Source organism: Camarhynchus parvulus, chromosome 2, assembly GCF_901933205.1.
Source record: "Camarhynchus parvulus chromosome 2, STF_HiC, whole genome shotgun sequence".
Taxonomy (NCBI): Eukaryota; Metazoa; Chordata; class Aves; order Passeriformes; family Thraupidae; genus Camarhynchus; species Camarhynchus parvulus.
In genome coordinates this window covers 63,478,503-63,492,884 of record NC_044572.1, presented here as the reverse complement: position 1 = coordinate 63,492,884, position 14,382 = coordinate 63,478,503, and the positions used below count along the sequence as shown (strand labels likewise).

Here is a 14,382-nt window from a genome sequence, read left to right as displayed (position 1 = left end):
TCCCCCATGAAAATATACTTCCCTGGTGTTTGCTGTGAGATGTGACCAGGAAATAAGCAAAGCAGGCCTCTACCTTAGAAAAAAAGTTTATTAACTAAACTACAAAAGGAAAACAAACCACACACACACAAACACACACACACACACCCCTGAAATGAAAATTCCACAAAACATTTCCTCCCCCCCCACCACATTTCCAAACATCTTCCAATTTCAACTCTCCATCCATCACCCGCAAATACTCAATTCCAGTCCACAAGAGGAGAGGAGTCCTTCTTGGGGCCATGGCCTTTCCTTGCATGCCCAGTGCTCCCACCACTGGAATGGAACAGAGCTGCTCAAGGGTTATCCTTTTAACCAGTCAAAAAGCACAGTTTTCATTTTCTACCCCCTGGGGCGGGGGTCTCCAAAACCGTTCTTTGCCTCTATGTTGTCGCGAGGAAGCATGTTGCCCTTCAGCCTCCTCTCGCTGTTTTTGCCCTTTTTGAAGTCCAAAGCCGGGGCACTCACCGCGTTTTTTCCTTTTTCACACATATACTCCCCCCCGCGCCTGCTGGGGGCGCCCTCTCCCCGCTCCGGGGCCCGCCTCCCCCCACCCCACGGCCCTTCGGAAAGGGGGGCTTTGCAATGAAGAACAGTTTGTTTTTAAAAATAAAGAGAAAATCCCAGTAATAACTATGAAAAGGCCTAGGAAAGTAGCATTCACAGGTGGATGAAATATTTCTGTAGAGTTTAGATGTCTTTCTGAAAATACTACATAGCAAATTTCTGAGCTTGATGCAACTCACTTGCATGAAATGAAGGGTTATTTCCCACTCTGGGGAAGAATCTAACTTCAAATTTTATGTCCTCTTATATGATTATCATAAGCCTAAAGAAGCATAATTGTCCTTGCTGACTTTCAAAATATCTTTAATTTTTTTCAAGCCTGAAATTGATTAATCTAGTGTAGATTGCATTTAAATATATAACTATATGTTAAGGCATATGTATTTTAGCACAAAATAAGAGTCAGGGGACTAGTACAAGGAGGCGTGTTTGTGGTTTTTTAACTTATTTTAAAGCAATTATGTAATTATCATTGTCTTTTTTTTTTTTTAATATACCAGCTACTGAAAGTGGGTTGTTGTCTATTGCAGCGCCTATTTGAAAGAAAATTGCACAGTTGGTTTCCTTGCAAATGTTGCTCATCCTGCAGAGACCAGCTGAAGGGTTACTTTCATTTTCTCCAGGACAGCGGTGACAGGAAAAGTTATGTGATGGTATAGTTACTAGCTGTAGACACCAAAGAGAAACCCTAGGTCTAAAGTCAAGGAATTGTTGGAAAAGAGAGTATAATGTTAAAATTGACACAGGCTGGTGCCAGAAAATGAAACTGTTGAGTGCTGTCTTTGTCATGACAAATATATGCAGGTTGAAAGCAGTTTTGTCCTAGGTATGAATAAATGCTGGAGAGATTGGACTGCACTGCAGCCCACATTAGTACATGTGTACATATGTAAAGAGGTAAATATATCCAAAATAAATTAGGCTGTAAATAATTTTTCTGGTTACAAATTCTGTTCACCAAAATTAATAAGACATATGTAGCCATATGCAACATTGTGAATGTTCCATAAATTTAGCTTTGTTTCTAACGATATCTGTCTTATATTGTGAATAATGTAAAGGAAAATAGTTTGTTTTGATCCTCCAGGGGAAAAACCCTTTCATTATCTCACCTCTCCTCAAAAACCCCAGACATCTACTTGTCCTCTGTCATTTGAAGCAGATTTGACTCTGTTATCTGTACTTTTCCTGTCTTGCATAGGAACAAAATGTTGTCCTACTTTCTGTAATTGGAATTTGGTAAATCACAAATAAGTTACAATAGTAAACTGAATGTGTTAAAGAAATGGAACAGAGAACAGATCACAATTTAATTTCCCAGAAGATAGACCTAATATTATTCATAAACAGAATGCAGTTCACAGTAAGTACAAGTAAAGCTGTGTTTCAAACCAGCCTAAGTAAAATAAACCTCCCTGGGCAAGGTGATGCTTTATTTTGTTACTGATGAATGTTACAGAACTTGCACTGCAGTTCTGAGTTTTAACATCAGATCCATTGGTTTACCTTTCTTGCCAGTTCAACATAATTTTTCTCAGGCCAAGATGAGTATTTTAGTTTGTTTTCCTTCTGGAGTTAGACTATCTTTGTATCTCCCCTAGACTCTGCAGTAAGGTTGGAGTCCACTGGCCAACTCCAGCTTAGTTTAACAGGCAGCTTGAGCTCTGAGCAGTTTTATGGAACAAGGATTTGGGTCTAGAACAACAACAGAAAGGGGTGACCTTTCTGGAGGAAAGGCTGGCATGTGCTGTCAGAAATGTGAGAGTGTGATGGGATGAGCCATTGCTCAGGGTTAGCTTTGCTCAAAATGTGCATTTTCTTTGCATGGGATGATGTGGAGGCAAAGCCACAGGAACCAGCCTTCATGGACTCCACTGTGTATGGGACTGCTTGATCTTTTAACCAGGGAGAATCCCATATCCTTTTACTTTACCCGTGCTTTATTGGTAAATGTTGGATTGTAAGTGTTCAGCTTACTCTCAGCTAACAGCACTGTCACTCATTTCACATACTCTGTATGAGTCAAATAGAGCCCAGGACAGATGGACAAGGTGATGTGACCAGGGGTCTGTGACAGATGGAACATGGTGCTGGTCTGTGCAGCTGAGCTGGGAGGTTATAGCCCAACCCACTTTTTCTGTCCTGTGCATAGAGTTACCAGGGAGCGCAGTTTAAACACAGAGATCACTTATTAAAGGTCCCAAACTTTTTCAAACAACTCTTGAAAACGCAGGACAAGGAGTTAGGCCCAAAGCGGTGCTGTTAAAAATTAACCATATCACAAACCACGTCCCTGGCTGGTTTAATACATAGAAACAATTACCTTTGCAGGAAACTAACACAGCTCCACATTGCTTTGGAGGGAAAGGACAAACAGTGTGGTAGCAGTTGTGACAGGGCCCTGCTTCCCATACTGACTCTGCCTTTTTCATTCACGAAAATGGACAGTGGTGGTGAAGTTGAGACTGTGGATTTTACACACACTTCCTCTGTGCTTGGGCTTCCTGCTTGCAGTGACCTCAGAGTCGTCTCGTGCGTGGAAGGCGTGTGAAGGAAAAGAGAAATTTCAAGAAGAATTTGAATACTAGGAGAACATTCCACTTGGCCTCAGCCAGGTCCTCAGCATGGTGGTCAATGTCACTTTTGCTCACAAATTTGTTGCCATGTCCAGAACTCTTTAACAAAAGGTGAACAGATTAATCAGTGAGGTTTAGTTAGTTTCCTGGAAATCAAGGAAGTTTCTATCACAAGGTATTTCTTAGCAGCTTCCAGTGAAACTCTAGTGTGTTATGCGCTTGCTACTGCTAGGGACAAACAGCTGATGAGGAAGAGAAACAAGTCTGGGGGATTGTGTACAGGTGGCTTTTAGCCACTGGCCTGAAAACCTCCACAGACTCAGCAGGTACTTTGTAATGGGCAGCAAAAAGTAAAGCTAGACATCATGTCATAGAATTCTTGGTTTTTCATGCTCTGAAAAAAGATGTGATGACTGTCTTATGAATTGAATTAGTTATGATAAGTGTCAAGATTTTGAGGATCTATTTAATGACATTTTCAAAGAGAACAAAAGATCTACTGTGAGGACAAAAACCAGAGGACAATTGACATAAGCTCAGATGACAATATATTAAAAAAGCACTGCTACCTAAAATTTTCTGCTGGCAATTTTTACAACTAATGCCTGAATTTTTATTATTATGCCTAATGTTTATTATCTTTCATGGGATTTAATGGTAGTAGTATTATCTTTCATGGGGTTTAAAGGTAGTACTTTTTTTGGTCTTTTATCCAGTTTGGTTTACTTTTCCCCTTCTCTAATAATTCTTTACTATTTTGCTGAAAGATGAAGAGAAAATTTTCAGTTTGTTTTACTTTTCTTCTTCCGTAACTGTTTTCTTGCTACTTTGGTGTAGGACAAAGAGAAGATAATTTAAAGAGTAGAAGAGCTCATTGTAAAACTACAGAAATTAGGTTAGTTATTGTAGCTGAAACTACTTTGATCTATTCTTTACATTGTTCACTTCAAGATGCTCTTGCTGCTTGTCAGTATTCCACTGTTGCAATATTAGAATGGAATATAATAATGTCTTTTAATTTGGTGGCATAATGATGAATGACAGCAGAATATTTGATTTTTATGATTATGCCTACATTAAAAAGTAATGTGGACTGACTGGAGAGAGTATCTATGAAAACTCTGGTGGGATGCTGAGGTTTGCACCAGACATGTTTTCTGGTTGCTTTTGAGCTGTCTGGTGCTGCTGGCTGCTCACTCTGGGGAACATGATGCTTCTAGTTAATTCCTGCCAAGAGGGATTTGTTCATATGCTGCAGGACTGCCCCACAATACAACTGAATGCCAGGCAGGATGGATTACCTGGAGACTTGCTTTAAAAGCTGCATTCCTGATCTAACAAAAGCAGAAGGTAGCTTTGCCCTATAGGGATGTAGTGGGATGAAGGCATGGAAAGAAAGGCATATTTCAGTGATGTGATTGTGTATAGTTGTGCCAGTTAGTGAAACACGTTTAATAATTTTCTTTCTTTTTGTTCTCTCTTCCCTTTTCTTTGTAATTATTACTGAAAGGGGAAGGTTGATGTGAGTAGGCTTCTGAGAAGGAAGGCTGTTTTGAGAAGTTAAAAGGAAGAAATCTTCTACTGAAAGGATCGTATCTTCTTTAAGGAGCTTATACAATGCCAAGTGCACATTAGATGCTTAACCAGTAATGACCCTTGTCTAGTGGCTGCTACTTGACCTGCTGATGTGAGCATGTGGGGACAGTGCTCGTAACCGTAACCTTCAGTCACAGAGGCTGCTCAGACAGACACTGCACTTAGCTGAGGCTCTCAGCCATCCAAAGACACTGGCTGGGCATGCTTGATTTAAAGGTGTACAGCCTCTTTGTGGTGTGTGTCCTGAGGCAGGGAAGGGGATGTGTAATGTCATATTATCGCTAGCATGACTTGGAAAAATACATGATGTTATCTTAGACAGTAGGTGTGAGAGCCGGTCTGGCAGCTGTGACAGTCCTGCTTTCTGGATCTGACAGCTGGCAGCCCAGGGAGCATACAGCCAGACCTGGTATTTGCTGAAATGCTCGTGTTATGGCTTGTGCTGAAGGAAAGGAAGAAGTAGATGTGACAGAAGTAAGAGTACAGTGTTTCAGGCATTTTTTTACAAAAGACAAGTTTAGAAGTAGACTTACAGAAAAGCATTGTCTTTCTCAGTTTCCTGTCTCTTGATTAAAAGAGTAGGCTTGACTACAAAGAAACCAACCAATCTTTGTAGCCAACCAACTCACTGAATCCAGGCAGGTGACAACATTTCTTCCTTTGCCTAGAAGATCTTAGCTGCTGGCATAGTCCTGCTACTCTCAAAAAGTAAGACCAAACCACAGTGGTGCTGAGCTGGTTGTGGGTTAGTCAAATTTCTATTCTAAAAACAGCTTATGGTAAGACCTCCAAAGTTTCCTGCAACAAAGGTCATCACAGGTTTCTTCTGAAATGTCCTGAATGTCTCCTGTACTCTCTGTCATTGGAGATACATGATTGTATAAGGAATATTGATTGTTCAGATCTTTCTATATAGCAGCAAGCAAGTAGATCCCAAAAAACAACCTCATATAGCTAGAAGGTAGGTGAGATGAGTAAGTAAAGCAGAAGGCAATAGGAAAAAAATACGAGGCCCATCTGTTCCAAACAACATGAAATTTCTATTGTTTTTCTGGAGCCCTTCCTTTGAAGGACCCAGAATGTATCTGCACATTGAATATCACACCATATTTCATTTTCTTAACATCTCTTTCTAAAATGTATGTGCTCTGCACGCCTGCCTGCTGCCTTTTGTGGGCAACACACTGAACTTTTACAGGAGGATGGATGTTACTGTTCAAAGCAGCTTGGCCAGTGAAAGAGTGGGTGGGAGGGTATTCAGCTCTGCATCCACTGGCATTCCTTGTTTTCAGAGATCATGAGCCAAGGGGGGCTGTGCCTCTGAGCACAGGCAGTCATATGGCAGGGTCGCTGCCAAGGGATGAAGCCACTGACTTGTGATGCAGTCTGTCTCTCTCAGACCTTCATGCTGGGATAAAGGAGGCACTTAGGGTGCCAGGGAGAGCATGAGGTCAGCACCTGATGAGACTGGGGCTTTATGACTTGGAAAGACATGACACGCCTCAGGGTAAGTGGGGGAGAGCATGGCTCTGTGTCACCTTGTAATGATAAACAGGTGGCATCAAGGCATGGGGGCAGTGAGTGTGGGCTGGTAGTTCTAGTCCCAAAATCATGCAATAAAGTCACTTTGGGTGTTAGGAAAAGAGAGGAGTCCATGGTGTGTGTGTGCTTATGAGCAGAAGGCAAGAAAAGGAGTAAATAGCACGTAGAAATGCGTGCCTGAGCCTGCCAGACCCTTGGCAGAGGCAAGGGAGAGTAGTAGGTCCATTCCTGTGAGATCTGGGGATAAGAGTTCCTGTCCCCATGGTGAGAGGTGTGCAGAGAGCCTGGTGCTGTCATTTCTTCATCCCTCATAGCTCATTCCAAAATGAGATCACATTTTAGCAATCCACTGTTCTCAACTGGCCTTGGCTCTGTCCTGTCACGTGCAATAGTGCTACTTTTGCCCAGGCCCACTCCAGAACTGCTTGCACTGGGGATGGCAAGGGAGGTTGGCAGTCCTGTCTGCCCCCCAGGCCGGGAGGTAGGTAAGCCTACACAAATCCAGAAATAAGAGAGGAGTCCTTCTCTGTAGCTGGTCTTGAGGTTTAATTTCTCTCTTCACTTGAGTCTTTGTTTCCATTGCTGTGGTTTTTCATCAGTTTTGATCACGGTCAAGTCATAGTAACATAGTGTACGTGCAGTTTACCTAGAATGGAAAATCATCTCAGTCCATTCAGCTCCATTGGCCTTTTGAAAGAGGCCCCACTGTGAAATGAAGGAAGACTGGGGGAAAAGAGGCGTTCTACTGCTGGTATTTTATCAGCCTGCTATTCTCTTGGTATTTTCTTAAAGTCCCAAGCTGGCAAAGCAAGGGGTGGTGCCTTTCTCAGCTCTCACTAAAAAGCAAAATATTTCTGCCTTTGAGGGCAGAGCAGCACAGCACCTGTTGTGTTCCTGTGGTTCTCAAGCCAGAAGGCAGAGAAATTGATCCTGCAACTTTTGTCCAATCTCATAGCTTTTGAGAGAAGTGCTGTGTTTTGCGGAGATGTGTGCTGATCAACCATAATTTAATTCTTGGGGGTTACTAGTAGTGCCTGCTGCACCTGGGATAGGCTGCTGGATAGCCCTGGCTCAATTCGGCATCTTTGCAGCTGGCAGGGTTAATGCTGTGTGTATGGGAGGGGGAAGGAGGATTTGTACTTCAGACCTGCCTCTGCTGGGAGCTAGAGAAACCAAGGACCGCCTCATTTATTGCACTGGGAAGAGTGAAGGAGCTGACAAGATATTCCTTTAATTTGTTTGAAGCTGCATTCATTTCTCCAGAAGGGGGAGAGTGGAGTAGTCGAATGCTGGGAGGAATGTGCCTAATTCATGCCTTTTTCCCTGACTCCACAGACACTACGAAGGGGCTGTCAGATCTACTCACTTGTTTTGCAAAGTCCAGGATTATCTGGCTATTGAGTCAGTCTTTGTAAAGTGTGACCCAACAATTCTGTTTTAAGAGTTCACTGTTGGTTTTGATACTATTTCGGTTACTGAGAAAATATTATAAATGCATGGAAGTGCAAGCCATGTGCCCCTCATGACTGCTGGAAATGCATATATGTATGGCAGGCCTGATGCTCCTTTCTGATGGGGAAATTTGAATTTGGCTCACAGATATTATATTGTAACCAAAAAAAAAAAAAAGGAGGGACGAATGAGTTTGAAGTATTTTTGTTACACTGAATTTTTAGTGTTTTATCCTCTGTATATAAATTGTTACTTCTGTTTGTCTTTTTTTGAAAACCAGACTATTTCCTCCATCGCAGTTAAATTTATTTTCTTTGGACAAACCCTGATTTGTTGCTCCTGTTTCTGTAAGGATCAGATGGGTAATGGAAGCTGTACAGCAACTTCATGTATGCTACTCGAGATAGTAAAATACAAGCCTACAATAGGCCTTTTTTCAGCAGCTGTAAAGCTGTTGTGTGAATACAGTGAATCCATTCAGTGTCCCCCACGCTTGCTGGGAGCACCCTGGAGAAGAGAGTTGTACTAGTGAAATGACTATCCAGCAAAATGGTTTCAGAGGGGCAGGCTGATGACTCACTCCTTATTTTGGTTTGCAGGGTCTTTTTCTGGTTATGTGAAGTTTCAGCCTGAGTTAAGAGATCTGTAATTTTTTATAACTTTCTTCTTGTTTCTAGATTGTCCACTAAATCAGCATGGGTGTTGTGCTCCTTGCATCAGCCCTCTGAGATGGGGGAATGCTCTTGTTTTTGTTGTAGAGACAGGGGCAGGGGAAATTTTGGGTTAAATGACAGTGTGCATTAGGAGCCAAACGCTCATGCTGTAGTTGTACTGTAGAAGCTCAAGTGTTATTCAGAGCTATTTCAGCCTTTCAGGAAGTGTCACATAGCATTTGCCCATAGGTCATGCAGAAAAGCCTGGAGGATAGCTGTGAATCTGTCCATCAAACAGTTTTATTTGACTCTTTAAACAGAGCATTAAAATGTAAGTATGTAAAATGAGAAAGGGAGGATTTTATGCTGATTTTGATCTTCGGCCACCTTGTATTTGAGTTCAGGAAAAAAATGAGAGGCAGAACGTAGTTGATTCCACAGGGTGACACTCTGTAAGATAATCCCTTTAACACTTTTTCTTAAATTAAGAAGGGTTTCTAGGTGGAATGAGTCATGGACAGACTGTCCTCATTTCACTTTGAACTTGGAGCCTTCTCTGGACGTGTGTCACAGATTTAGAGGGCTTTGTCTGCTTCCTGCAATTGGTAGGCTTGGCTCCTGCAGCCTTGACCAGTGTAGAGTGAGAGCAGGCTTCTTGAAGGAAGAGGCAGCACCATGTCAGCGGGAATAAGCACAGTGGAGTAGGGGCCCAGCTTGAGTATTTTGTACAATCAGCAGCTCTGGGGAGTGGTGACATAGGCACAGCCTTTGTACAGGTGTCAAGGTTCCCCTTATTTGTGTGTTGTGGTCTGCTTCAAGTTTTGGGTTGTTTTCCTCCAGGGTGTGTGGGGGAATACACTGTGGTGTAGAAAGCTGTACTTTTTGAATTTTTGACCACTTTTGGAAAAGTTTTCTTTTTTGAGATATATAAAGCTACAGAAGGCTGTGAATATTGTCTTCATTTCATAATTAAAAGCAAAAGGAAAATTATTCAGGCCTGTCTGTTCTAGCCAAGGAAGAAAATCAAAGTGTTCTGGCTTACATGCACTCAAGGTCAAATCCTCTTGTTGTCATGTTGTGTAAATTTGTTGGCTTCAGTGGGGCTAGCCACAGGTGTAACTCTGGGAACAGTTTCTTTCAGACTTTTTACAGAGCAAAAATGAATGTGGTTGTTGGTCCTAAAAATTGTTCATAGAGAAATAGCTAGGATGCTTGTAACCCAGAGAGGCCATGCAAATGCAAGACCACGCTCTCAGAGGGAACGTGAACTCTGCACTGGCTGGCAGTGTTTTCCTGCTGACAGAGCCTGGTTTGGAGTCTTACGTACTCAGCTGGCCCTTGGCCAAGCCTTGCTGCAGGTACAGGAGAGGGAGGAGGGTGAAACAGGGGGCGGTGAGAAACTGTTCTTGGTAGCAGCACTCGCTGAAAAGTCAAAAGCCTTCAGACCTTTTTTGGTGATGGTAGAAAATGTCAAAATTGATTGTATTAGAGACCTGCCAGTTACTCTGAACTCATCTACTTTGTCGCTCCTCCTCCCTTCCTTCCTCTCTCGACAGCTGGGCTGGGTTTTGTACTGCTAATGCTGCATTGCTTCTCCAGCACGGCTACTACTTCCCCCACGCTGCTGCTACTACAGAAATACTACAGGAACTCAGTGAAGACTGAGGGAGAGGGCCGTATATGTTCTATTAGTGATAGTAACAGTGATAGCAGGAATAAAACTGGGTAGCAGTTTAATACTTTACATAATGATTTTTCTTCTGGTTTGTGTTCTGGATTTTGTTCCATTTTTGCTGTCATAAATTTGTGGAGTCTGGTATATTCTGGATTGTGCTTTAAATGAATACTTTGTAGTGTGCTTATCTTATGGATTTTTCAAATGCCATGGTTTTGAGTGGTCTAAACCAGTGTTTTATTTTTTTTGTTCACTTGGGTCTTTTAAATTTTTTTTAAGTGCAGCTCACAGAAGAGCTGTTGCTGGAGGAAGTTACCACACTTGCTTTAGATAATGAAACATACATTCAAAAATGGTCAGGGATTTCCCCTGAGCCACCCACCAATTGCTTGAAATGACATTTTCATTCTGAGTGTTTCTTTTTTTTTTTTTTTTTTTGTTTAAGATCCTGGAGCACAGGGAAAGAGTTTTAATGCAAAATACCAGAAAAAAAAGTCTGCAACATCTCCTGTGAGCGGGGGGAGAAAAGGAGATTAACAATTGCATCTTGAAACACGCATGATTTGAGGTAAGTGATTGGAAGGTCTTGTCATAAGCTACAGTTAGTTTGTAATTAAATTAATCATTATTTACCTCGGAGTGTCATGGTATTGTTGTTGAAGGCAATAAAAGCAGGCAGGAGAGGGACGGAGAGAATGGTAACGGCAAACCCAGAAACAGCAGTAAAAATACGTAATGCACTTATCTTTTTGAAAATGGGCCCCATGAGTTCCAGTCCCACAAACTGGCAATCATTCTGACATTTATAAGGGTTAGACCCTGTTTAAATCAATGAGGCTATTCTCCCTGAAAGTCAGGCATGAGCCTAAATATTTCCTAGTTTGGAATCTATATCATATGGGAACTATTGAGGAAAGCTATTGAAGAACATACAACACCCAGTCAGAAAAAGGCATATGCTAATCTGTTGGTGATAATGTCATGAGTAATCTGATTTTGCAGCATTCTTAAGTGATATTTTTACATTAAATACATAGTTCTCATTTTTATGTTTAAACACCTCATTGAAATACCAAACTTCTTAGCAAAGCCTGTGAATTCTATACCAGCTTTAGCAATACATCTACCTTAATTGCTTCATCAGTGTGCCTTTGAACAAACGGAGTTAAACGTATAAAGAAAATAATGTCCCCTTTCATAACTAGAGTTGCAAATTGCACTTGGATATTTGAATAGCAACTGAACTAAAAGTTCCCTGACTGAGGCTGAATTGTGTTGTCAGAGTTAATTTTTTTTAATAAAGGCAATGACAAGATACAAGGAGAAGCTCACCTTTTCCCTCTACTCTTCTTTTTTGTTTGTTTGTTTTGTTTTCATTTCTCATTAGAAAAGAATCAAACCTGAATTTAGTAAGGATAAAATGCTAGAGTTGTAAAACTTTTAACCAATGAAAATGTTGCATAAATGAACACTAAAAAACACCACCATCTTCCTTAAATAAAAATTTTAATTTATTTACTCTGTTGTGCCCCACAATTGTGCTGAAAGAGACAAAACTGCTGTAAGGAATTTGCAGAATCAAAAAGACACATATTACCTGGAAAAAGCAGGGTATACATTCCCACAAATGTGCAGAGAATCAAAACTTTTTGGCAAGTGGCATTTGCAGACATATGTTGCTTACCAGATTTCAGAGGAGAGAAGAGCATAGCCGAACCCTGGTGATTGCTCTGTATTTGCTTTGTAGGAACAGAGCTATTAAGTTTCTTTTGAAATCAACAGGCCCACTGCAGGGAGCTAAATATTTCCTTTCTGGTCAGTGGACGGGGGCCATTGCTTGGGAGATTGTAGTGGTCCTGTAGGTATTTGTACTGATTTTTCTGAACAGGTCAAAAGTTTTTCAAATCAGTGTAGCCAACTCCTTTTCATGTGCAGGTCTTGCACTAGGGACTGTGAGCCCAAACAGGAATACAGAACTCTTTCAGCAGGAGTCTGAGGCACTTTTTGTAGTTGTGAAATGGGGCATTAATGCAAACTTGTTTGAAGGCTGAGGTTAGGAAATGCTCTGGGGCAAGCCCTGTTTCAGGTGCAGGTGACAGTCTTGGCCAAACCAGTGAGAGAGAAGTGCTCTGTTGTGTGATCACCCTCAGCCCACCTTTGCTTTCTGTCCATCCCACTCTCTTGGAGGCAAGCATTCCTTCTTGGTTCTGTGGAGCATAAATCAAAATGTTTTTATTGCTGCCTTCTTTTCATTGATGTCAGGCCAGGATAAGGCGCATGGTTTTCCTTTCACAATTGCCTTCTTGTTGCTCTCTGAGGAAGCACACGTTGAAGCTTAGGAAGAGGTATTTTGTAGCATCTGTGTGGCCTTTATAATAATTTTATCAGCTCTATGTTACACTCAGAAAATCGTTGAGGTTGTTTTTAGCTTTTTTTGTATCACAGAGTGCAGGAGCTCATTGTCAGAGTATTTGAGGGAACCTCTTTGGTGCCAAAAGATCCATTTTAGGATATATTAAATTGTACCGCTATCCTTCTCCTTTCTTATTTTTTTCAGCATGTGGAGAAATAATGTCCCCATTTGTGTGCATGGAGAAGGTCCTGTGGTATATGCCAGGGAGTTACGTGGGCGCTGAGCTGAGCAGGCAGAGAGACTGACTCTCTCCTGCTTTGTATTTTGCACTGGGAGTGAACACAGAGGACCGAGCCTGCCCAGATTAAACACATGCCTTTTTTGTTTTGCTCTTCGTTCAGCTGTCAGCATGCCATGTTCAGATGGCAGTGATCAGTCACAAATTGTCCCCTGACCATGCTCCTCAGCTCTCCTGAACCATTAGTTTTGTGGAACTCTTCAACAAAGATGGCACTGGTTCGATTTCCTCACCCCCTGCCCTGGCTAATGGAAGAAGACTTTGTTTGTTTGTTTGTATTTTCCCCTCAAATCAGCTGCATTAGATCCCAAAGCAACTTGTGTTAAGTGGAAATGAGGCTTGGATAATATGTGTGCTTGCTAGAGACTTAAGATTTTTTTTCCCACTCCCTGTATATGGATCTTTTCAATGGGGCCCCGCTATTGTGAATCAGAAGGAAAGTGCACAGGCTACCAGGCACATAATGGAATTATTCTTTTGTTTCAGTATGTGTGTGTGAGCCTTTGTAAAGAGGAGGTAGTGGGGACAGAGAAGGGAGACCTTCAGTGCAGGGAGGCAGGAGAGTGCAGTGGCACAGTGCAGGGCAGCACTGTGGCGAGATGTGGCCGTGCCACTGCCACCATGCCCCTTCTGCTTGGCTCTGGTGGGCACTGCCTGGGACTCACACTGTCACACTGCATGTCCCAGGAAAATGGGTGAAGCTTGCACAGCCGTTCACTATGCTGCCTGTAAACCACATAAGGCAAAATATTCAAAAGCTGTAATGTTTCCAGTGCTTTCCCTAAACTTTCAAAAGAGTGATGGAAAAATGAACTGTGCTGATCCTGTCCTTCCTCACTGTGAGGCTATTTATTGTAAAGGATGTATAGTATAGTTAATTTCAGTATGGAGTACATAAGAGCTTGAACCAAAGCCTTGGATCCAAGCCCATCAGCAGCTTTGCAAAAGGCAGGATCCAGAGCTGAAGTCAGTGGTTCACACAGTTTCTAGCAGAGAGTGGTTTTAAGTTACTTCATGAAATGGGAGTAGCCAGAAATTTTAAACTGAGGCTTTTAAACAAGTTTTTGACTTTTTCTCACCCACCATTCTCCTCTGCCTTAGAAGGTTATTGCAAAAGCACAGCAGCTATTTTCTCCTAGCCACTGTGGCCAGGACACACCAGCTCAGGGAAAGGAGAAAGGCCTCTGTGGTGGTGACTGTTATACAGCCAAATGCTTTTTTTTTCCTGAGTATTTTTTTCTTCTAAGGAGTTAGACCACTCTTCTGGATGGAGGTCTTTGAAATCACAGTGGAGGCTTTGGAAGTAGGATCCTGAAATTCCAAAGACATCAAGAAATGATTTATCACCCTGGCATGGAGCAAATCAGGCCACAGTGGCTGGACAGCCACCTCCTGAAAAGTCCTCTCTTGAGATACCATAGCTGAATTACAGACATGAAAAATTTCAGCATTGTAGACAAGAAATCCATAAGGCCCAAATTTTTCATTTCTTGCTAGATATGTGGTTCTGTTTTTATTGTCTCCCTTTTCTTTTGCCCTTGGACACAACATTTTAGGGCTTTTCAGTCTCTAGCTGTGCATGCACTAGAGAGGCATCTGGTTATGTGTTACTTTACACATCTGTTATG

At 41.9% G+C, this 14,382-nt stretch overlaps 1 protein-coding gene across 11 annotated transcripts in view; it reads left to right on the top strand.

The window, feature by feature from the left end:
- The window catches only part of ATXN1 (ataxin 1), a 224,483-nt gene that overhangs the window by 58,276 nt on the left and 151,825 nt on the right, over nt 1-14,382 (top strand). For all 11 annotated transcript variants that reach the window (XM_030971064.1, XM_030971059.1, XM_030971055.1 and 8 more), the window contains one exon: nt 10,549-10,671. The gene's annotated coding sequence lies outside the window, so the exon portion shown is untranslated. The remainder of the gene's footprint in view (nt 1-10,548; nt 10,672-14,382) is intronic.